The sequence below is a fragment of the Quercus robur genome, chromosome 9, assembly GCF_932294415.1.
Source record: "Quercus robur chromosome 9, dhQueRobu3.1, whole genome shotgun sequence".
Classification (NCBI taxonomy): domain Eukaryota; kingdom Viridiplantae; phylum Streptophyta; class Magnoliopsida; order Fagales; family Fagaceae; genus Quercus; species Quercus robur.
The window spans coordinates 49,644,637-49,669,189 of record NC_065542.1 but is presented as its reverse complement, the minus strand read 5'-3'; the positions used below and the strand labels follow the sequence as shown (position 1 = coordinate 49,669,189).

Genomic DNA, 24,553 nt, shown 5'->3' with positions numbered 1-24,553 from the left:
ATAATATACATACACCAACATAGGCTGGTCTTGCCTCTGTCATATAGGGGGCAAAGAGAACAAAAAGATAGTGAAGGGCAAAAAAGATTACATTAGGCAAAAATAACCTAAATAACATCTGGGACAACAAAAATGTTACATATTTTTCAGAAGGTAAAAGCTACATGTCATGCTTCAATTGGTTTGTGCAATTTCTTCCTCAACAATTTCATTTGAGCTACTTACAATAGCAATTTCTGATTTTATCAATATCTCAGAGTTATTGTATTGATTTCAATTGAACTACTTGCAGTAGCAATTTCAGGTTGCATCAATTTCTCAAAGTCATTTGCAACGCCATATCTCCCAAAAGTACTTATTGTATCATACAATTCAAGCATTGTTGGCCTTTCACTAGGGAAAGGGGTTAAGACAGGTACATGCAATTATAAGTAACTCAAAGATTTCACCATCAACTCCTTTGTCAATCAGAGAATTATCAATAATACTGTAAAGATTAGATGAATTGCTCAAAAGGTGAGTTATCCAATCAAACAAACTCCCATTCAAACCATATGAATAATTGTTAATTTCAATGAGTCCCTTCCTTGTAATTAGCTCAAGAAGCAGAATTCCAAAGTCAAAGATATGCTTTTTAACAAAACCCAACTCCTATACCCCATTGTCTACAAAAGACCCATTGCTTGAGTCACATACATTTGTATTGAGAAAATCCAAAAAGAAGTTTTTCATTACTGGAAATGTATCAAAATCAATAGGAACTTCCAATTCAATTCAAACAAAATCAGAATCTAGAAAAAACCCATTAGTCTAAACCATATGAAAGCACAAAAAAGATATAGCTGAGACTGAAAACACCTGAAGAAGTTTCAAGATTAACAATAAAAAAACAACTACAAGGACCATGGAGATGGGAAAAAAAGTAACAGGAAATAATAATAATAATATAAAGCCAAAAAACATCCCACAATGAAAATTTGTTGACAAGATACAGCTATACAAAGATGATTTTATTATTCCTCATCTCAGAAATTCATGAAATTGTACTAACCAGTTTGATTTTCTCAATTCCTATTGTCGAAAAAAATCAAGAAGCTGAAATGGTTGTTTCTCAATGCCACACTTGCCCTGCAAAAAAGAATACCCAATAATGAGACACAAGTAATTGCATTAGCAAAATAGAATGATAATTCTGCAAGAGTAAAAAATTTTCAAATTTAAGAGGAATTTCACCCAAGCATTAAGCACAATGGAAAGGCATCTATAAATTCAAAGCAAATTAATTAGCAACTCAAATGTAAACAAATCCCCAACATATATCATGCAAAATTACTCTGTTATAAAACTAAAAAAAATTAAATTTCCCCATAAATAGCATCATACAAATATCAATGCCCCCCCCCCCCCCCCCAGCAAATGCATGAACAAAGAAATCATTTAAGGGTGCTCATTGCCAAATACCTACAAGTCCAATCTCCATGATTGTCACAGTAGCTCCCCTGCAAGAACCACATATATACATATAAGAGAGACCTTATCAACTTGATCTTCCTACGCCCTTTTCTCTAAATTCCACAGGTTCACTGTTTCCACAAGTCATGCATGCACATTTTAATTTTTAACCCATTAGTCTTCAATTCTAGTGATGCTTACTAAACTGCAAAAATTTACGTTTCTGACACCAATGCCTTGGGAGAGGCACAGTGTTCCTTTATGATTTCAAAAACACCAACAACTTCGAGTCTGTAGAGGTTGCATCCCACACCTAGAAATGAATAAATTGTATATAACCATAGAACAATAACGAGAAGAATAATAAGAAGAAACAACAAAGCACAAGCAAATATCCCTATCTCAACAACATTAGGCCTTGAGCAAATATGCTTCAGTTCAACAATCTGCATCTGCTGTTGTAGCTGAAAGATGAAAACAGAAATCCTTTAGGGCATGTTTGGTAGACTGTAATAGGCGCTGTAATGTAATAGTTATTCCTATGATTTAATTATTCTTTAGTTTGGTTATATTTTTATTACAAGGAATAATCATTCCTTATGAATAGCTATTCTCCAAGATGAGGAATAATTATTCATCTTTAAAAGGTTATATTAGCTATTTCTTAGTAAGAGCAATAATTTCAAAACTTAATATATTTCCAAATAAACAAACTTTCCATATATATCTAACAATTATAAAAATAAAAAATCATAAAAAATAACACATATTTCTCTTAAATTTAAAAATAACAATTTTTAAGGAGATATAATTGTATGAGTAAGAAATTTCCTAAAATAAATGTTAAGTTTCATTCTAATGTTATAATTCACAACCAAACTATTGAATAGATTTAGTTATTACATTACAACATATTTTATTCCTAGTAATAAAGATTACAATTCCTATCGTAATTCTAATTCAGTGTACCTAACGTACCTTTAGTCTTTTATGACAAACTGCCACAATCATAACAACTATATGAAACTGTACAAAATATTGATTGATATATTTATTAACAAGTCATAATACCTTCTTCTTCTTGTTTGACACGCCTTTCTCTTTTTGTGGGTTATCTTGTTCTTCCTCTTCTGAGTTTGAGTCAACCTTCTTGGTTGAGGTTACATTTTCAGCAAGTTCATCCTTGTTATCATTATCCTGAATGGGTAGAATAATTAATGCATCATGTCAGGCTCATACTTCTCCTAGTGGAAAATCGAATAACTTAAAGTCAATATTACATAAAAAGAAGGGACAAGGGAAGATTCCTTTAACCTGAGTAGCAGTAGTTTCACGGAAACTCAGTTGGCTAAAAATCTTTCTAAATTTTTCATCCATTCCATCATCAAGCTCAGCAGGCTCTAGGACATACTCCACTTCAACTTGCGGAAACGTCTACAAATTTCCAACATATAAGAGAAATAAACATAGAACCATGTAATAGAACTTAATGATTTATAATTCATTGGACAACATGAATATGGGTATTATAAGATCTTAATACTCTTTTTTCAAGGTAATGCAAAACCAGCTTAAATTGAAGACAAAGTTCATCTATCTTATTCAGTTTTTCTTGTCTGGTAATGTGAAAATTAAACCAAAATAAACTCTTAATTAAACTCCATCAGAGAGAGGGAAAGATTACTTTGTTTCCAAAAGGGTTACCTTCTATCCAGATTTCAAATATCCAAATAGAAAATTTTACCCCCATAAATGATTACACCTTAAAGAGTTCAAGAACAATTACTTCATTGCTCAATTTCAAAGATATTCGTGAAATATTTGTTGGGCTTTGTGGAGCTTAGTTTTGTTTGATCTAATTCGATGACCCGAATAATATTGCGTGGTTTTTATTGGAAGATTTATTGAGACTTAGTCCATGGGGCGGAGGCTTGGGGCAATAGGCCCAAGCCGGAGCACTCATGGACAAGCCTTCTGGGGGTCCAAGGGCAACGCCCCTAGGTAAAATTTTTGGCCCGTTTTGTATATATAGAAACCGACTTTGGTGATTAGGGTTATATAGTAGGTGTTGTTGCCGTGTTTTTGTTATTGAGTGAGAAAAATTGTAGCCGCACTTTGTACTTTTCCCTGATAATAGTGAAATCCCTGCAACTCTGTGGACGTAGGCAAATTGCCGAACCTTGTAAACATTGTCTTGTGTGTATGATTGCTTTCTTTGGCGTGTGTTTTCTCTATTTTTTTTTTCTCACAGGTTAGGATTTCGGTGAAATTCCCTTCCATTGGTATCAGAGCCTAGGGTTAGGTTTGAGTGGGAGCAATGGCAGAGGAAGCAGGAAAGGCGTCTGGAATAGAAAAGTTTGATGGCACAGACTTTGCGTATTGGACGATGCAGATTGAAGATTATCTCTATGGGAAGAAATTGCATCTACCTCTTTTGGGGACAAAACCTGAGATTATGAAAGCTAAGGAATTGGCGCTTCTTGACAGACAGGTTCTAGGAGTTATTAGATTAACTCTGTCTAGGTTTGTTGCACACAATGTTGTAAAGCAGAAGACCACAAGAGATCTGATGAAGCATTTGTCCGGCATGTAGGAAAAGCCATCTACAAACAACAAGGTGCATCTGATGAAGAAATTGTTCAATTTGAAGATGACAGAGAATGCATCAGTAGCACAACATCTGAATGAATTTAACACTATCACAAATCAATTATCGTCTGTAGAAATTGATTTTGATGATGAGATTCGTGCTCTGATTGTCTTGGTTTCTTTGCTAAACAGTTGGGAGGCAATGAGGATGGCAATAAGCAATTCTACAGGAAAGGAAAAGCTCAAGTACAATGATATACGAGATTTAATTCTGGTTAAGGAGATTCCTAGAAGAGATGCAGGCGAAACCTCAAGATCTGGTTCTGTCCTAAACCTTGAGACAAGAGGCAAAGGTAATGACAAAAATTCAAACCAGGGCAGATCAAAATCCAGAAATTCTAATCGGAATAGAAGCAAATCTAGATCAGGCCAACAAGTAGAATGTTAGAACTGTGGGAAAACAGGTCACTTTAGGAGGCAATGCAAAAGTCCTAAAAAGAAGAATAAAGATGATTCTGGTAATGCTGTAACAGAAGAGGTACAAAATGTATTACTTCTTGCAGTAGACAGTCCACTTGATAATTGGGTTTTGGACTCAGGAGCTTTGTTTCATACCACTCCACACCGAGAAATCATACAGAATTATGTTGCAGGTGATTTTGGTAAGGTGTATTTGGCTGATGGTTCAGCCTTGGATGTTGTAGGTATGGAGACGTTCAGATATTGTTGCCCAATGGATCTGTTTGGTTACTGGAGAAGGTTTGACATATTCCTGACTTGAGGAGAAATCTAATTTCTGTTGGACAACTCGATGATGAAGGACATGCAATACTATTTGTTGGTGGTACTTGGAAGGTTACAAAGGGAGCTAGGGTATTGGCTCGTGGAAAGAAGACTAGTATTTTGTATATGACCTCATATCTAAGAGACATAATTACAGTTGTTGATGCAAGTACTGATACAAGCTTATGGCATCACAGACTTGGTCACATGAGTGAGAAAGGGATGAATAAGCTGCTGTCAAAAGGAAAACTACTAGAATTGAAGTCCATTGATTTTGACATGTACGAAAGTTGCATCTTAGGAAAGCAAAAAAATGTGAGCTTCTTGAAAACTGGCAGGACACCGAAGGCTAAAAAATTGGAATTAGTACATATTGATTTGTGGGGGCTTTCTCCGGTTGCATCCCTTGGAGGCTCAAGGTACTACATCACTTTCATTGATGGCTCAAGCAAAAAGGTATGAGTTTATTTTCTGAAAAATAAATCTAATGTATTTGAAACTTTTAAGAAGTGAAAGGCCATGGTTGAGACAGAAACAAGTTTGAAAGTAAAATGTTTGAGATCAGATAATGGAGGAGTACATAGATGGAGGATTCAGTGAGTATTGTACTGCATAGGAAATTAGGATGGAGAAGACCAATCCTGGGACACCACAGCAGAATGGTGTGGTTGAACACATGAACAGAATTCTTAATGAATGTGCTAGGAGTATGAGGTCGCATGTTGGACTACCAAAACTTTCTAGGCTGATGCTGTTAGAAATACATCTTACAACAAGAGCTTTCTTTTCTTTTCTTCACTCACTCCTGCTCCTTCTGAATTACAAGAGTCCTATTTATAGACCTTAGAGCTTACAGATAATATACAATATTCATATCAGGATAAGTAGGGGCCGTCCTTATGGATTTACAAGTGTCTGGGTCATAGTGGTATGGCTGGATTTTTATCTTCCTTCAGATAAGCTTGCCATGAGATAAGTACAATAATAGAGATCTTGAGTGCTGGGCTGGCAAACATGTGTGAATTAAGGTAGGGGCATATCTGCGTTGGTGAACTTCTTCAAGCATCCTTCTGACAGGGGGCATATCTCAGAAACGTCTTCACACGTAAGCCTCCCAACAGTCCCCAACAATTTTTTAACAATTCTTACATCATATTACTGTTGTATGTGGATGATATGCTTATTGCAGGGTCTAGCATTGAGGAGATTAATAATCTGAAGAAGCAATTGTCTAGACAGTTTGCAATGAAGAATTTGGGAGTAGTAAAGCAAATCCTTGATATGAGAATCATTAGAGACAAGACTAATGGTACATTGAAGCTTTCACAGTCAGAGTATGTGAAGAAAATTCTCAGTAGGTTCAACATGAATGAAGCTAAACCAGTAAGCACACCCTTGGGTAGTCATTTCAAACTAAGCAAAGAATAGTCACCGAAAACAAAAAGAAGAAAGGGACCATTTGAGCAAGGTGCCCTATGCCTCAGCTATTGGCAGCTAGATGTATGCTATGGTGTGTACAAGGCCAGACATTGCATATGCAATGGGAGTTGTGAGCAAATTCATGAGTAGGCCTGGAAAATAGCATTGGGAGGCAGTCAAGTGGATTTTGAGATATCTGAAGGGTTCATAAGATACATGTCTTTACTTCACAGGTGCAAGTTTGAAACTGCAGGGTTATGTAGATGCTAATTTTGCTGGTGATATTGATAGTAGAAAGAGCACTACTGGGTTTGTTTTTACTCTGGATGGTACAATTGTATCATGGGCTTCAAATCTATAGAAGATTGTTACTTTATCTACTACAGAAACTGAGTATGTTGCAACTAGGGGTGTCCAGGGGTCCTCATCACCCGACCAACCCGTCGGACCCGCCCGAAACCGACCGGCCACCACCCGAACCGACCAATCCGATGGTCGGCGGCGGGTCGCCACGCACAGAACCCGAACCCTTCGGGTCGGTTGGCAGGTTTCCTCCCCAAAAACCCGAGCCACCCGACCCGACCATCAACTCAAAACATCCGGCGACATTCGAAGGTATTCCGACAATAAGTGACAAATACCGGTGATATTTTTGCTTTTCCGACGAAGATCTACTTGAAATCCACCAGATCCAGCGAGATCCAGCAATATTTCGTCGAGATCTAGTCCAGATTCGACGGATCCGGCCAAATATCGGCCAGATCTCGCCGGATCCTGCGAAATTTCGGCACCGGCGGCGAAACCCGAAACCGACCGACACAAACCCGAAAACCGATAGACCCGAACCGGACAACCCGACCATTAATACGGGTTGGTTTCGGTTTTTATTTTCGCCCACCCGAGAAATTCGGGTCGGTTCCGGGTCAGGCACAAACCCGACCCGGCCCGACCCGTGGACACCCCTAGTTGCAACAACTGCAGCTGGAAAGGAGATGATTTGACTACATGGTTTCTTAGATGAATTGGGTAAGAAGTAGGAGATGGGAATTCTACATAGTGACAATTAGAGTGCAATTTTTCTTGCCAAAAATTCGGCTTTTCATTTAAAGTCGAAGCATATACAGACAACATATCACTTTATCTGTTATCTTGTTGAAGATAAGTTGGTAATACTTGAGAAGATTTTTGGATCTAAGAACTCAGCAGACATGTTGACTAAGGGTGTTACTATTGAGAAGTTGAAGCTGTGTGCAGCTTCAATTGGCCTTCTAGCTTGAGGACAGGAGGATGAGTTGCAGGGATGAGGGGATTATGTGTTTGGAGGATTGCGGTTGATGTTGGTGATTGAACTAGTCTCCAAGTGGGAGATTTGTTAGGTTTTGTGGAGTCTAATTTTGTTTGATCTGGTTTGACAACTCAGCCCAACCCAGGAAAATTTTTTGGCCCGTTTTGTATATACAGAAACCAACTTTGGTGATAAGGGTTATATAGTGGGAGTTGTTGCCGTGTTTTTTGTTAGTGAGTGAGAAAAATTGTAGCCGTACTTTGTACTTTTCCCTGATAATAGTGAAATCCCTGCAACTCCGTGGACGTAGGCAAATTGCCAAATCACGTAAATATTGTTTTGTGCGTGTGATTGCTTTCTTTGGCGTGTGTTTTCTTTTTTTTTTTTTTTTTTTTTTTTTTTTTTCTCATAGGTTGGGATTTCGGTGAAATTCCCTTCAATATTTTCTTTAATTTAAATAGTTTTTAATAAATCTCATCAAGTGCTAGTTTCCTATAGTCTTTCTCTCGTTTTCCTTCAGCTTCTAAACAAACAAACAAAGCAGGAAATAAATCACAAAGAAAAACTCCATGCTCCACTCAATTCAACACACATAAAACCTAACTTCAACTATCATAAACCAAAATCAACTAAACATTAAGCAACCTTTGCTATCACAGATTCCAATATCCCATACAAATGAAATCACACACCAAAAAAAAAAACCTGTTGAGGATCGTTGTTGTCCTTGGAATCATCGTCATTAGCAATGCAGGAGGGGGCTTGGGAGGCGTTGGAGTTCTTCTTCTGCTTACGGTAGCGACGACCTCGTTCGGTATAGGGTTAGGGTTAGAAGAAAGATCTCCATTGGCAACGGTGCCGTTGGAGAGTGGTAGAGTTTCCGTAGCCACAATTATAATTTAATTAACACAATTAACACAATTTCCTTCCTCTCCTCGCTTCACTTCAGATTAGAGAAGTGTAGAAGATAAATTTGAAAAGAGAGGATCAGATTTTCATTTTCTGGGGAAAATCTTTGAACCTGTTTTCTTGAATTGCATTTGTATGTTTTTGTGGTAAGAAAAAGGAAAACCACTTTCTTCAAGAAAAATTCCTGCGCTTGAAGATGGCTCTATGAAAGTGAGAGAATTTTTTGAGAGAGAAAAGTGAAGGAATGTGTAGAAAGGGTGAGAAAAAGTGAGAGAGAGAGAAATTTGAAAAGACAATGAGTTTTATAATTACTAGATGTTAGCGTCTTGGCACGGTTGCACGTGCGAGTTTCTTTGATGTAAACCAAAATGACATCCCAAACGAAAAGCTTAATTACTAGCCGCTACTAACTTTTCTTTCTAAAACAAATAGTGATTTCAAATTTTTTTTGGTTTATAAAATTTGTCAAATATAGTTTATCAAATTTTCCTTTGTGCTTTCAAATACCAATTGATGAAAGAATTGTTTTCAAAAATTTCTCTCTTAAAATTTCCCCAACATTTAAAGATTTTTTTTCTAAGAAGATTTAAAGATTATTTTTGGTAAGTAATGAAAATATTTCATTAAATAATTTCTTTTTTATGTTTTGAAAAATTAAAAAAACCAGACCCACCAACCAACCGACCATTTTCCTTTTTTCTCTCATTTGGACGTATAATTAAAAAAAAGGATGTATAATTAATTTATTATTGCAATATATGGTGTTCACAAATTATTATTAAACTCAACCGGATTCTATAATATACCTCTACCCTATTTAAAGCAATATATACATACATACATACATATATATATATATATATATATATATTAGGTGGTCAGCACTCTAGTGCAATAAATGTCTAATTTTTTAAAATTGAATAAATATTGTCTAATAAAATGTCAATCTGAATCATAAAATTAATCCATTTCAAATAAAGAATATTTATGATGAATAAACTTACTTAATGCTAAGTGGTAATGAGTTTTAATGTTAAGAGTTTGGCTTACTTCCAATACTTTTTTAGCTGGAGATATCCTTTTATTTTAAATACATAATAGCAAGTGGTAGTGAGTTTTAATCTCCGCCTTTTTATTTAGTTAGTGGATGATGTGGTAGTTTCTCATTAAAATTGTGGGGCCAGGGGCTCAGGGCCCGTGCCGAGGAGGTCGTGTGCCGAGGACGAATGATCACGGGCCGAGGTGTCAAGAGGAACAGCTGAGGACGACCCTATCCTCGGCACTCTAGGACTTCAATGGGAAGAACAACGTCTCGATGAAGGCTATCCCCGAACAGCCCCCTGAAGGGGATGTGAGTGGAATGGGGCCCACATGGAGGTACAGTGCAAAATTGGATCAAGGAAAATACGTCCCCTTCGCATTAAATGCACCCGCCAGCGTTCTGGTCATGTTAATGAGAAAAGACGCTTGGACGGTGTGACTTCGATTATCGCAACTAACAGAAAGTAAGAGGGAACAGCTGATGGGACGGATACAAAAGTAAGCACCTGCCTAACCAACAAGTGGAGGGCTAAGATCAACCAAGAAGGACTATATAATGTAAAAGTTCGGGCACCAAGAGGAGGTTGGGAAAAATGGCCAAAAACCAGAGCCTCCCAGCCCGCCTCTAGGAGAAGGACTCCTAGGGCGAAAACGACTGAACAATGTATGAACACCACGAAAAACCCACCGTCCGGTGACCAAGGCCTAGCCTTTCAAACCCACGCTCTACAAATGATATTGTTTGGGCATTTTTACGTGCGAACCCAATATCGCTTTGGGTTGTTACAAATCGCGTCCTTACAAAAATAAAATGAGATTTTAGTTAAAAAAAAAAAAAAAAAAGTACTGGAGGTAAGCTAAACCTAAGAAGTAAAGTAAAAAATTTCTGTAACTTTTTTTAGAGTTTTGATTTATTTATAAGTTGTTAATAATTAAAAACTTTCACATGGCAAGTAATTCTTGTAAGTAAAATTTTTATTGCATGAAAGTAGTAAGAATGTTTAAAAAGAATATTATCAATCTAGTTTATTAACTCAGGTTTAACAATTTACCTTTATTCCCATCATTTTCACATTCACTGTTAGAAGTGGTTTTGTGTGGCACAAAAGTGTTACTTTCTTCCACTCAAAATCTGAAAGCAAAACTATAATACTTAAGGAACTTTTCTTTTTTTAATTTGGTAATGCTTGAGGAACTTACCAATGTTAGTTGAGATGAAAGATAAATGATAAAGTTTCTGAATTAGCTTACATTAAATTGGAACTGCTGAGTAGTTATGGCCCATAGATGGGCTAGGCATATGCAGGCCCATGCCAAAATCCTAGCAATTAAGTGCACAAGTTTGTATTATGCCTACATTTCTATTAAGAGAAATGTGCTATCGGAGAAGCCTAATTACTCTACTTTGATGAAGTAGGCCATGAGCCTCTCACTTATTTACTTAACATGGGTCTAGCATTAAGTATGAATTGGGCTTTATAGCCCATTTTTCTTTTCTATACGGATCAATCTCTACCATCAATAAGCCATTATTATACAAAATGAACTAATAAAAAGTATTCAAAGGCCGAAAACTAACCCATTTTTAGCTTTCATTTAAAAAAAGATTTTCAAATGTTTTTTTTTTTTTTGGGGAAGCAGATTTTCAAATGTTGGTCTCAAAAGCAACTGAAATTATATTTACTAAATGTTTTTCTTCTTCTTTTTTATGACTTAATGCTACATTATTCATATAATTATATAGTCAATTATATGAGCATCAATATAATTATTAAGTCCGTTTCATACTTCCACTTCCTTAGTCACGAATCCTTTCCTACAGAGGTCACTATGGATAACTACGGATAATTTTATATAAACTTAAAAGCCACTATCTTGAATGAGGTCCTGTTATATTTAAATATAAATTAAATAATACTTATTTCAGTTTCTATATTTTAATCTTTAAAAAAAAAAAAAATCAATCTTCTTAGTTGATGTAAAATGATTAATTACGTTTTGAAGGAATTACATTTTTGTATTTAGGGTGTACAAATTGAGAGTTTATATGAGATTTAAGACAAAATTACCATTTAATCCCTACATTTTGGGATGACTTTCAAATTAGTCCTTACTTTTTTTTAGTAATTAATTTGAACTTCATTATTTTTAATTTGTTGACAAGTTAGTCCCTACTCCTTGGTGTCAAACTCATTTGTTAAAAATACTTACGTGACAAATGGTGAGCGCCACTAGCATGCTTAAAACTTATATGACTAATAAAATAATAATAAAATTATTTTAATATACATTAAAAAATGTCACAGTAGCATTTCAATTTTAAAAAAAATCCAAAAAAACAAAAAAAAAATCAAATGAATAAGAGAAAAAAAAAATCCTATTTTCTTTTCCCTCACATTCTTAACAAGCAAACATAGTAACAAACAAAAAGAAAATCTCCATCATTATTTTCTCTAACACTCTTAGAATAAAAACTACCTAAGTCTCTAATCTTTCCCTTTCTCTCACTCTCATTTCTGTTCACTGATGACAACATCATCAACACTCCTTCATTTCATGGTTTAGGAATATGTTAGTTCTCTCCTCCTTCTGTCTTAGAAGCACAAAAAGAAACCCTAATTTGGGCTCTAAATTTACTTTGTAATTTTCATTTCTGTTTAGTTTATTGATTTGGGAATTATGTATGTTTTGGTTTATTGATTTCAGTTGTTTCGTTTCTTAGAAAGTTGAATTTGGTACAAAGATTTTGTTTGTTTCTAAAGAAGTTAGGTGAAGGTAAAGAAATGGACAATTTGTTTGTTGTTATAGTGTTATTTGGTAGTTTTGGTTCTTGGACTATGAGAGAAAAAAAAAAAAAAAGATTTTCTTTATTATTATTTTTTTGCTTTGTTTAGTTGCTAGAAAGTGAGAGAAAGTAAAATACAATATTTATATTTTATTTATTCTTGTTATTTGGATTTTTATTTAAATGTTGATGTGGCATTTCTTAATGTATACTACTTTTTATTTTATTTTATTTGTCACATAAGCTTCAAGTGTGTCAATGTTGCACACCATTTACTACGTAGATATTTTCTCCAAGTGAGTTGATTATAGGAACTAAATTGATAGCAAGTTAAAAATAATAAAGATCAAATTGACTACTAGAAAAAATAGGGACCAAATTGATGGTGACTCAAATTATAGGGACCAAAATAGTAATTTCACATCTCTTTCTCTCTCTTCATAAAAATATTTCATATACCAATTGATATTTTTAAGTAAAAATTATAAATTATAAAATATATTAGAAAAACACTATATACAACATAAAATTATAATAACAAAAATACAATAAATTTTTAAATGTAGAACAATAAAATGTAATTTATCAAAGGCACTATTGTAACTTAACTTAACCATAGAAGAACCAATAATCTCAACATATCCAAACAAAGAAGGATTAAACATATAACTCGATAAATTAATGTTAACAAAGCAAAGATTAATTTTATATAGGGAATCAAACGTCATGGTTTAGGCATAAAATCTCAACAAAAAGAAGATTTTTAAAATTTTTTTTTTTTAAGTTTTACTATATTTTTGGTTATGCGATGTATGGTGAAGGAAAGCTGAAATCTAATCTCCAATTTTGATAATTATATGAAGAGAGAGAGAGAGAGAGAGAGAGAGAGAGAGAGATTGATGTGTGCTAATTCTGTAAAAGATTAGGTAGCTAATGTTAACAATTTATTATTATGTGGGTAGTTTACAAAAGTTCACTTTTCAAGTGTTTGAGGGAAGTTTATCTATACTATTAATAACATAAAAAATTGTCAAAATGCTAGCTAGAAGCCACCCCAATTCAACAAAAAGCTCTCAAAAATCATTTAGCAGAAGATGAACCTAAAGAAAGTCTTTCACTCCGTGCTTTATCAGCCTTTTCCAAGTAATCTTGATGGGACTAATTTTTTTATCCTAAAAATGGGATAGCAATTTTATCAGATTTAGCAAATCAATGAGAGCAGCACTACCCACCCCCAGCAGGGCAGAAACAGTAGAAATGGAATGATAAATCAACATGTAGGTAAAGCACCCACCAACCAATGGTCCAATCCTCAAGGATCACTAAAACCAAACCAAGTCCAGTTCATCGATAACCTCCATTTGTCAAAGATACTTTCACAAGGTGATAGACACCACATTTTGTACCTCTTATGACTCGGGCCCCGTTCTCCAATGATGTTGGAATTCTAAAGCCCAAGGTTGGTTTAAGGCCCAATCAGATAAAAATTGACTTGAGTAAGTGTTTTCAAAAGAATATAACTCTTTTTGGACTAACTGAGCTTGTGCTTTTTTTAAATGACCACGGAAACCCTAGGGCATGTGTATGGATACACACATATGCACACACATGCTCAAGCTTAGTGTGCACATGTTTCATGCATGTACGCATACACGAGCATGCGTGTGCATGCTAGGTTCTAGAAACCAGAAACGAAAGGTTTTCTGCATTGAAACTTGGTTTGGAATGAATCCCACACCGTGTAAGAGCTGCACCAAACCCTTATTTTCAACTACATAAAACTTGAAATGGGAGATTTTCAAAAGAGGATGAATTCTGGTGGGAAAACACATAAGATTCACTAGAAAAGTAGTGAATCAAAGAAAAAGTTTTTCACAAAACATCCTCAAGTCAAATTTTGTTTGATTGAGACCTATTTAGGTCTTGATCTTTGAGTTTCAAAGGTTTACTAATTGATTTTGGTTTGTTTGTGACTAGATTGACTGAGAGGAACAGTCAAAATCAAGCTAAGGAGCCTTTTGTTTGGAAGTAAAGGTTCTAGCTTCATCTTTGTTTTCCTCTTGTTTAGTTTCTTGTTTTATATGTTTTATTTGTTTTATATGTGCTTTGACATGCCTGTTTAGTTGAGGTTTATTTTGCTCTTCGGTTTTAAGCATGTTAGGTTATTAGGTTTTAGATATACTTGTTTATTATTCCTATTTTCTAGGTTAGGGTTTAGGGCCTGTATGCGTGCACATGCTTACTGCATGCATACGCATACATATGTATATAGTTAGGTTGTGCACGTACATTGGCCCTATGTATGCGCAGGCATACTCGTGCCCAGAAGCTGCCCTAATTTGAGCCTTGTTGCTTCTGTTTTCTTGTTTTATTTATGTAATATGTTTCCGTCTTGAGTTGGTATCCATGCTTATAAGTCTTTGCTTCCATGCCTTGCTTTGTTTGTCTGTTTCTTTGATGTTAGTAGGGTTTTGATTTGATTGTTCACTATGAACATGCATTGATGCATAGGTGCTGTGATGCAGTGAGGTAAGTAAGGTAAGTCATGTATTCACGTGAACATGTATTGATTTGAATTAGGCCTTGTTTCGTTTGATGAACATGAACATATTTTATTGAATGCCATGTCATCGATGTTTAGATGTAGAAATATGCTTGTATGATTCTACCTTATGGTGTTTCTGCCCTTGGATATGTTTGTTCAATGCCATGATAGATGAATGATTAGATTTGAGATGAATATGTCATGTTTGCTTGCTTTAGATGCATGCTAAGGTGTGTGTGAGTTAGGATAACAATATTAAGTGTGTGTTTAATGAGATTAAGGCACAAAATACAATAAGTGGAAGTTGACCCACGGGTCAAGTGGGGTTAGGTGCCTAACAGCTGCCTATCCCCATACCTAAACTCCAGACACGTGCTTTGGTAGTAGATTAGTCCTTTCATGAAGGGCGTTAATATATGGTTCCTTTACTTAATCAAGGTGGCAACTCCATTTCTCCGCCATGGTCTACCTTAAGCCAAGGCGTACTCACCCATTGCAAAGATGACACCACACATCGCGGGCACTTGCGGCCCACAATGGTACAACAAGATAATTTAGGCCAATAAGTGTAATTAACCGTAAGAAACACTAACATGACTAGAGTCTCATTAATTTTCATATAAGCAATGTAGGTTATAATGCATGCATGACCTGCACTACATGAAACACTAAAAAAGAGGCCACCATTACAAGCTTAAGTTTCTCTCTTACGATTTTTCCATGTGGCTACTTAATTTTAAAAATACACTTTTATTCGTGAGAAAAAAGCCACATAATAAAATCTTAAGTGAGGAATATGAGGAATAACATTTAAGAATTGTAGCTAAGATTTACCCTTCTTTATTTGTGTAAACAAAACACTGTTACTCCCTCTTTCTCCTCCCATAGACAGACCCACGCCTCTCAGCCTCTCCTAAAAAGACTGGTAAGCTCTCTCTCTCATCCATCCTCTCTCTACAAAAGTTTATAAAGTTAAATATCAGATCTGATTTTCTGTGTGTGCCGTTTTAAAGTATGGATTTTGGGATTATTTTTGAAGTCTTTGCATAGTAATAGCAATAAATGCCTTCTGATTGATTGCCCAACAATTTCTGTACATGAATAGTAATTATTTGCTCTATGGATCCTTAATATTTTGTAGTGTTGTGTACGTGTATGTGTTTAATATATTGAGTTATCATGAATTAGCAAAAACCTTGGTATTTGGAGATTGTATTGTACGCTTTTTAAAAAAAAAAAAATCTATATAATAGTTTGTTCTTATTTATTTATAAGGTGTTTGGATATATAATTTCACTAGCCGTGCACAGATTAATTAAAATTCATATCTAAAATAAGATCAATTCATTTTATTAAAATTATAAATTGTGGGAGATGAGCAAACCTATTTAAATAAATAGGTTTAATTTCTTTTCAGATTTTCCAAACTTTTAATAATACAATTTTCATGTAAATAGTAATTTAATCGTATTGGAACTTTGGCAATAGAGCTTTATGTAAATTTAAATTAACTTAATAAATTTAATCTGTTTAAAGTGTAGTGAGAGCATAAGGGGAGGGTATATAACATATGATATTATAATCCTTGCATTATTCTAGGCCTCTTTCCTGAAAGTACTGAATTAATAAGTTTGTGGTATGCACAGCTTTTTTCCTTAGGCCTTGTATTGTTCACCTTTCTTATTATGTTGTTTGCACTGCTTGTTGTGGACAAGTCTTGTGGCTGTTTCATTTTAATTCATTTGTTTTTTTGATTGGTAATTTACTCATCTTCTGAATGTTGCTTGCTTTTCAGATGAGCTCTGTGCCAATGCTGCATACACGTCTTCTGAATTTACATCTACTTTTTTTTTTTTTTCTCGGTTGTTGTTCTTCTAATTAAAAGTTCATATGTTGGTATATGGTAGGTTATAATGCTAGTGGTTCAAATTCAGATGAATTGAAGGGTGATTCTTAGCAAACCCTTTAGGCCTATAAGTCCGAAACAATCAAATGTAAGTTGATATCCCTATTACGTTTGGCCTTATTGTACTTAATTTTTCTCATTGCCTTGTACTTAATTTAGAATAGCGAGATGTTTACATGGCCTTATTGTACTTAGTTTTTCTCATTACCTTTTACTTAATTTAGAATAGCACGATGTTTATAAACATACGAAGATCATGGGTTATTCATTGTCAATTGTGTCCTTAACATGCCCTTTTGTGTTTGGTTTTGTGAGAATCTATTTTGTGCGTTCACATATAATTTTGTTTTTATTTGGCAGTAAGATGCACTTATCTGAATTTGATTAGCGCATTTAATACTATAATTTAGTAAGTTGATTTACCTTTTTTTTGTTATTAGCGCACTTAATACTATAATTTAGTAAGTTGATTTACCTTTTTTTTTTTACCCTAAAAATAGTGAACCTTTTGTTGGTTTCTTGTAGATTCACATGCGTAGGTTTCATTTTTCTAGACTTGCTTGTTTGATTTGCCTTAGTGTAATCATTGAAGCTACTGTCTCTCTTGTTAATTTGTCCCATAGAACACACCTTGGTTAGTGTTTTATTTTCCTACCTAAAAGCATTAGTATTGGGGCTTGTATATGGTATATGTTGCTATATTGTTTAATGGTGGTGGTGGGTTTTTTGTTTGTGGTGGTGGTGGGTTTTGTGTTAATGATGGTGGCTAGATTTTTTGTTTATTGTGTGGTTGGGTTTTTGTGTTTATGGTGGTGATTGAGTTTTTTGTTGAATGTTGGTGGTGGGTTATTTGTTTATTGTGATGGCTGGGTTTTTTGTTTATGGTAGTGACTGTGTTTTTGTGTTAATGGTGGTGATTGTGTTTTTTGTTTAATGGTGGTGGTGGGTTTTTTGTTTATGGTGGTGGCTGAGGTTTTTTGTTTAATGTTAGTGGTGGGTTTTTTTGTTTATTGTGATGGTTGGGTTTTTTGTTTATGGCAGTGGCTGAGTTTTTGTGTTAATGGTGGTGGTTGTGTTTTTTGTTTAATGGTGGTGGTGGTGGTGGGTTTTTTGTTTATGGTAGTGGCTGGGTTTTTGTGTTAATGGTGGTGGCTGTGCTTTTTGTTTAATGGTGGTGGTGGTTTTTTGTGTTAATGGTGGTGGCTATGTTTTTTGTTTAATGGTGGTGGTTGGGTTTTTTTATTTATGGTAGTGGCTAGGTTTTTGTGTTAATGGTGGTGGCTGTGTTTTTTTGTTTAATAGTGGTGGTGGGTTTTTTGTTTATTGTGGTGGCTGAGTTTTTTGTTTATTGTAGTGACTGAGTTTTTGTGTTAATGGTGGTGGCTGTGTTTTTTGTTTAATGGTGGTGGTGGGTTTTTTTGTTTATGGTGGTGGATGTGGTTTTTGTTTAATGGTGGTGGCTAGTTTTTTTTTTTTTTAATAGTGTTGGCTAGATTTTTTATTCGTTGTGGTGGTTGGGTTTGTGTTTATGACGGTGGCTGGGTTTTTGTTCTGGATTTCACTTTATTTGTTTTATTTTAAATTGGGATTTTTTCTACATTCTTTTTTATTTCTCCATGGTTTGTAATGTGGGTTTAGTTTTTATTTGATGAGAATGTTGTGGGTCTTCTTTCTTTGATAGTTTGGCTTCATATGATGTTGCATTTTGAATATTTTGTCTAGTTTGTTATTGGGTATTCTGTGAACTTTTTATGCATTGTCTTACTAATAATAATCTTTTTTTGTTGTAGTACATCTTATCAAGGATATAGGTTTGTAGTCTAGTTTGTTATTGATGTATTTTCCTTTATACTTGTGCAGATATGGGATTGGTGACAAAAAGATAGCTTTTGTGGGACTACTTGAACTCAAATAATTTTTTGTAAAGTTTGGAAGCTAAGACATCATTTGTATATAAATGGTTGTAATTACTTTGTGAACATCTTTATTGCATTTTTAGATTGTATGGATGTTTTTTTTTTATGGATTTGGTTAGAAATGAATGGATGTTTGTTTTTATGGATTTGGTTAGAAATGAACAGGTTAATGTAATGGCAAGTAAATGTAAAGAATATTAATACAAAAAATAAAATTGGTGACATAATTTTCGTCGGCATATTTAACTATAAGCAGAAATTAGTGACGAAATAATTCGTCACCTGATCTATTGAAATTAAAAAAAAAAAAAAAAAAAAGATTGGTGACGCAAAACTTCGTCACCTAATCTATTGAAATTGGAAAAAAAATACATTTGGTGAATAAATATTCCGTCACTGAAAATAAGGTTTAGTGACGAAAACATTAGGTGATGAAAAACTTTTGTCACCTATCATTTTTTATTGGTGACAAAAAAATTTCGTCACCTATCATTTTTTTATTGGTGACGAAACATTTTCGTCACTAATACATTCTATGACGGAGCTTAGGTGACGAATGCTGTTTCGTCACCATATGTATTCGATGACGAAATAAGAACATATTATGACGAAAGGTTTCGTCACCGTAGTCCACTTTTGTTGTAGTGCACAATGGTACAACAAGATAATTTAGGCCAATAAGTGTAATTAACCGTAAGAAACACTAACATGACTATAGTCTCATTAATTTTCATATAAGCAATGTAGGTTATAATGCATGCATGACCTGCACTACATGAAACACTTAAAAGGAGGCCACCATGACAAGCTTCCAATACTTCTGAACCACAATTAGCAAATTGAAATGGGTCCTAGATACATACCAAGCCTGACACTTACTCCTGCCATAGAATATCACTTCAATAATTTCAATAAGAAGAACGTAGGCCAAAATTAGGTTTTACCCCTTTTAGCTAATTTTCCAGCAAAATGCCCCCTGTTTGAAACTATTTAGGGATAAGCTCCTATTTTGAAACTCAATTTTTAGAAAATTGAGCTTCTTGTAAAAATCTGCATGGAACTCGAGCTCCATGCAGATTTTTTTATTTTTTTATTTTTAAGTTTGATTGCCTATAACTCGATTTTCGCCAAATCGAGTTTTACATTGAAACTTGATTTTTAGAAAATCGAGTTTATAACAGGGACATATCCCTAAATAGTTTTAGAAAGGGGGCATTTTGCTGAAAAGTTTGGCTGAAAGGGGTATATCCCCATTTTGGCCGATCAAACTAATAACTGTCCATAATTAGACTAAACAAACACCCACATAATCTCTTATTCTCTAAAATCATATAATTTTTTATTAGTTTTGGCTTACCTTCATCATTTTTTTTAACTGGATATCTCATTTTGTTTTAAATAACAATGGCAAGTGCTAGTAGAGGTAATGTGGAAATTTCTCATTAAAAAAAAAAAAAAAAGGAAATTCCAGTTAAAATAGTGCTGGAGATAAGTCAATTTATTATTATTATTATTTTTTTATATTACATTATTGGTATATGCTCAAACATGTTTTAATTAGGGTTATTAAAATAATAATTTTGCTAAATCAACACTTGAAATTGACCTGATTTTAAAGTTTTGATTGGTTTTTCACCTGATGGTCGCTACTCATTTTTATTTTTCAATTTTTCAGTTGGATCTTTGAGCTAATACATTATATTTATTTTTTAAATAAATAAAAAAACTTTACCTATACCTCAGTGTTTATATTTATTTCACATTTAATTTACTCATCTTGAAGTACTGAGAAAACTAATCACACTAAACAATGACAACTAATCACACTAAACAATGACTTTCTGGGTCGGTATTCTATTGTATTGGTTAGTGTTAGTTGTCAAAATGGCAAAATCTAAACCTTCGATTCAATACCAAACCTCCCCTTGGACCTGTTGAACCAAACCACATTTCCCCCTAATTTTAATTATTAAAGTGTCATTTTCTCAAATAAAACCATAATTTGAAAAGAAAAAAAGTTATTTGTAAATCTTTGGGAAGTTCTAATTTACTTTTGGTCAATATGGTAATCCATAGAACAGTACTGTTGGTGGGATGAGAGTTGAGACTAACTAGCTTATTAATTTTTATTTTTTTATAAAATTATTGAGTATTAATATAAGTAATATGATTTTTTTTTTTTTTTTTTTTTTTGTAATGCGGAAGAAACTAAAAATATATTTGAATTAATATTATAATGTAAAGTGAACAATTCAATTGATTCCATTGAATTGTTCATGGAGAAATCCATAGATTCCATTTTGCCTATGTTCTCAAGAATACTTCCAATCAAGAGATTATATGACAAATTCAATGATTGTAATCCTTGAAGATTGGTTACTTCCTCAGGGATTGGTTATTATGAGAGAAGTCTTCACTTTTTACCAATTGAAGAATTGTGCTATATTCAAGAATTTTGCCCTTTATCACAAGCAATGCACTTTCAAGGGGGAGTGATGCACCATAAAAATATTCTGAGGGTTCAACTTTCATGTGGTGGTGTGAATTATTATTTGTGGACATGACACTAAAATTCTTAACACATCTAGGTATTCTTCCAGATAATTTATTATTTGAAAGGTCTAAGATTTGGAGTGAAGTTAGGGCACAAAGTTCTCCCAATATGTGACCATGAAAATTATTTGAACGAAGGCTAGGGATCATCAAGCTTGAACATCTATGTCCTATCCATGAAGGTATACTTCCAGGAAACTCATTTTCACCAACATCAAGAATCACCAACTCTTCAAAAAATTTCAAAGATGGCAATTTTCTAGAGAATTTGTTGTTGTATAAATGCAAAAATTCAAGAAAGAGTCAAAGATCCAATGGATTCAAGAAGGCTACTAGTGAAATTTTTGTTTACCAAATTCAAAACCACCAAGCCGTGCCACTTCATCCGACAATTAGGTATTTTTCCCAACAAAAGATTTTTTCCAAGATTGAGAGATTCCATTTTTTTGGGCTCATTCATCTTGTAACACAAGAAACGAGAAATGGATCTTGAGAATAAATTGTTAGAAAGATTTAGCACAATCACGTTTGAGGAGGCATAAGGTAATGAACATTGGAAAAGGTTTGAACTCAAATCAATCTCTAAACAAGTAGACAAAATCATGGAAATGTTTGCAATCTCTCCATTCATCTTGTAACACAAGAAACGAGAAATGGATCTTGAGAATAAATTGTTAGAAAGATTTAGCACAATCATGTCTGAGGAGGCATAAGGTAATGAACCTTGGAAAAGGTTTGAACTCAAATCAATCTCTAAACAAGTAGACAAAATCATGGAAATGTTTGCAATCTCTCCATAGATTTGATTGTGGGAGAGATTTAGGTATTCAGGAAATTGATATGGAATAGATTGAAAAGACAAGTTCCAAATGAAGGAGGAAACACATCCCTATGTTGGATATGTCTAAATACGCAAGACACCTTTGTGAACAAAGCCATGAGGGAAATTTTGACCCTAATTTCCATGATTTCAAGTTTAAAAACTCAAGTTGAAAAGGAGGAATCCATTCATGACTTACTTGTAAAGTTAGTTGGTTTCCAAGGGCAAAAACTCGACTCAATCTCGTTAAATTGGAAAAATGAACTTCAGGCACAACACCTTCCAACATATTTGATTCAATATATAACTTCTCTAATTTGGAAAGTTGCCCAAAATTTTGAGGGAGAGTTCCTTTTAATTGATTATCTAAAAGACGCAATAATCTTAAAGATGAAAGATTTCCTATAGACTTTGGAATTGAACCTGAAATGGAATTACTCCTAAAGGAAAGGTAGACTAAAATTTTAAATTGTGCAAGTTTATCCCCCAAATGACCAAAATGTTGAGCATTATCCAAATATATGGAGTCCATTAGAAACACACTGTGATAAACTTTGTAAGATTTCAGATATCTCTTGGCTCCAATGGTTTGAAGACAATATGATTTCCCCTAAATTACAAAGATTACTTAACAATTTGGCACCTTTAATTCCTCCAAATTCGTTGTTTGACAAATCTATGCTAATGATAGATGATAGGTTTCCAATGGCATTGAAGACTATGCCTTACAAATTATTGGACCCAAGGTTGAGAAACTCAAGATGACTAAAACTATACAACCAACTAGGAATTGAATAGTTGAAATAGTTATTAGACAAATCAAGGTGCCTAAGGGATGTCATATTTTGGAGATCAATAGGGATTAGACCTTGAAATAATTTTTGGATAGATCCAAGGAAACCAAATGATGAAGACCAAAGACCCATGATGGGATCAAAGTGTTTTCGAAATTGTTGGATGAAAGATCAAGGGTAACAAGAGATGAAAAGTTAACACTGAGTGTTAGTGGGATGGAAAGAAGTTTGCAAGAAACCAACTACAACTCTAACAAAGAAGGGAGTTTGTTTATCACATGTAACCAGTTAGAGACTCTGCAAAGGTCTACAAGATTCATACGGAGATGTTGTAATGAAGGAAGACCCAAAAGCCATTGAAGGTTCATGGCATATAAACCATAACCATTGAGATTGAGATAGTGCAAATTTGAGAGATTTCCAAGTTGAAAAAGTATCACACCCCCAAACCCCGCATTAGAGAGATAAGAAATCTTAAAACTCCCCAATGAACCAAAGAATTTAGGAATTTGAGTGCCATTGAAATTATTGTAGCTCAAGTCCAAGTAATTCAAATGCTTCAAATCTAGTAGAGAAGGACTCATCTTACCACCAAATGCTGACCTCTCATAAGCTACCACTTGAGCATCATATTCGTAACTAGTTATAAGATCAGTCGAAGGAGGAAAGCTTCTAAGATGGAGTTCATGGACGTGACCAGTCAAGTTGTGGCAGAAAACTCCAATCCATTGACAACAATCCCCATCACCAGCCCAAGAAGCGAGCCGGTTTGAATGATCTACAAGGTGTTGCTTGAAGCTTAGAAGGGCCTGCCTCTCACTTTCAATGCAACGAACCTCAGAATCTGCACGACAGAAGTTAGGATCAATACATGCAACCAAGAGCAACCCAAGAAAAAGAACGTAAAGGCTTTTAAGGAACTGTCCATGCTCATGCTAAAGGATCAATACCAGAAAGAAAAAAAAAGGATTTTTTTTAAATAAAAATATTTGGGTAAGTAAATAACAGAAAGGCTAACCCACGAAAATAATACAAATGGCATGGTAATTTATACTAGAGGAGAGGGAATCTTGTGCGGAGTTTCTTTCAGCTTTCTTTTATTTTATTTTATTTTTTAAGCTTGACTAATTTCACAGGTAATGATTAACATTTCTTAGATGCGGAGGTTGATTCAAAGTCCAATTTATGGGTTCATATGGTCATTTGGCCAGGTATCAGTTTTCTTTACCTGCCAACAGTGCAACTGTCATCAAATAAGAAACATGAATTCCAATCCAGTTAACCCTAAAACAAATTTATGACCTCTTTTTTTTTTTTTTTTTTTTTTTTTTTTGAGAATGAACAAATTTATGACTTGGTAAGACAATAATGAGCAATGGTCATGGAGCATACCCATAAGTTTCTATTATGTGTGTGTATATATATATATATATCTAATTTAGTTATCATATTTATATGGAAATAAAATTGAATGATTATTAAAATTGGTTTTACTTGGCTCAAATTTTTTAAGTTTCTTACCATTGAATAATGAACTTAATTTTGAATTTTAACTACATAAAAAAACACTTACTAGTGTCTTATCATGATGATTATAACAACTATTATTTAGTGGATGATATAGAGGTCCAGCTCTGTTCATATCTCTACCATTGCAGTTATTAAAGTGTTCAGGTTTTTTAATAATTGCTGAGTAATAAATTTTGTGGCAGTATTAATTGACTGATATTGTCTAGCGTTTTGTAGCTTGATAGCA

General features: G+C 34.1%; 1 long non-coding RNA gene across 2 annotated transcripts; it reads left to right on the top strand.

Annotated features, from left to right (window-relative positions):
• Positions 1 to 15,497: 15,497 nt before the first annotated feature.
• On the top strand, positions 15,498 to 18,792 carry LOC126698889 (uncharacterized). 2 transcript variants are annotated; one of them, XR_007646631.1, is made up of 3 exons: positions 15,498 to 15,733; positions 16,604 to 16,802; positions 18,575 to 18,792. It is a non-coding gene; the product is annotated as an uncharacterized LOC126698889 (long non-coding RNA). The 2 variants fall into 2 exon arrangements; XR_007646630.1 differs by having other exon boundaries at positions 15,498 to 16,802.
• Positions 18,793 to 24,553: the final 5,761 nt, after the last annotated feature.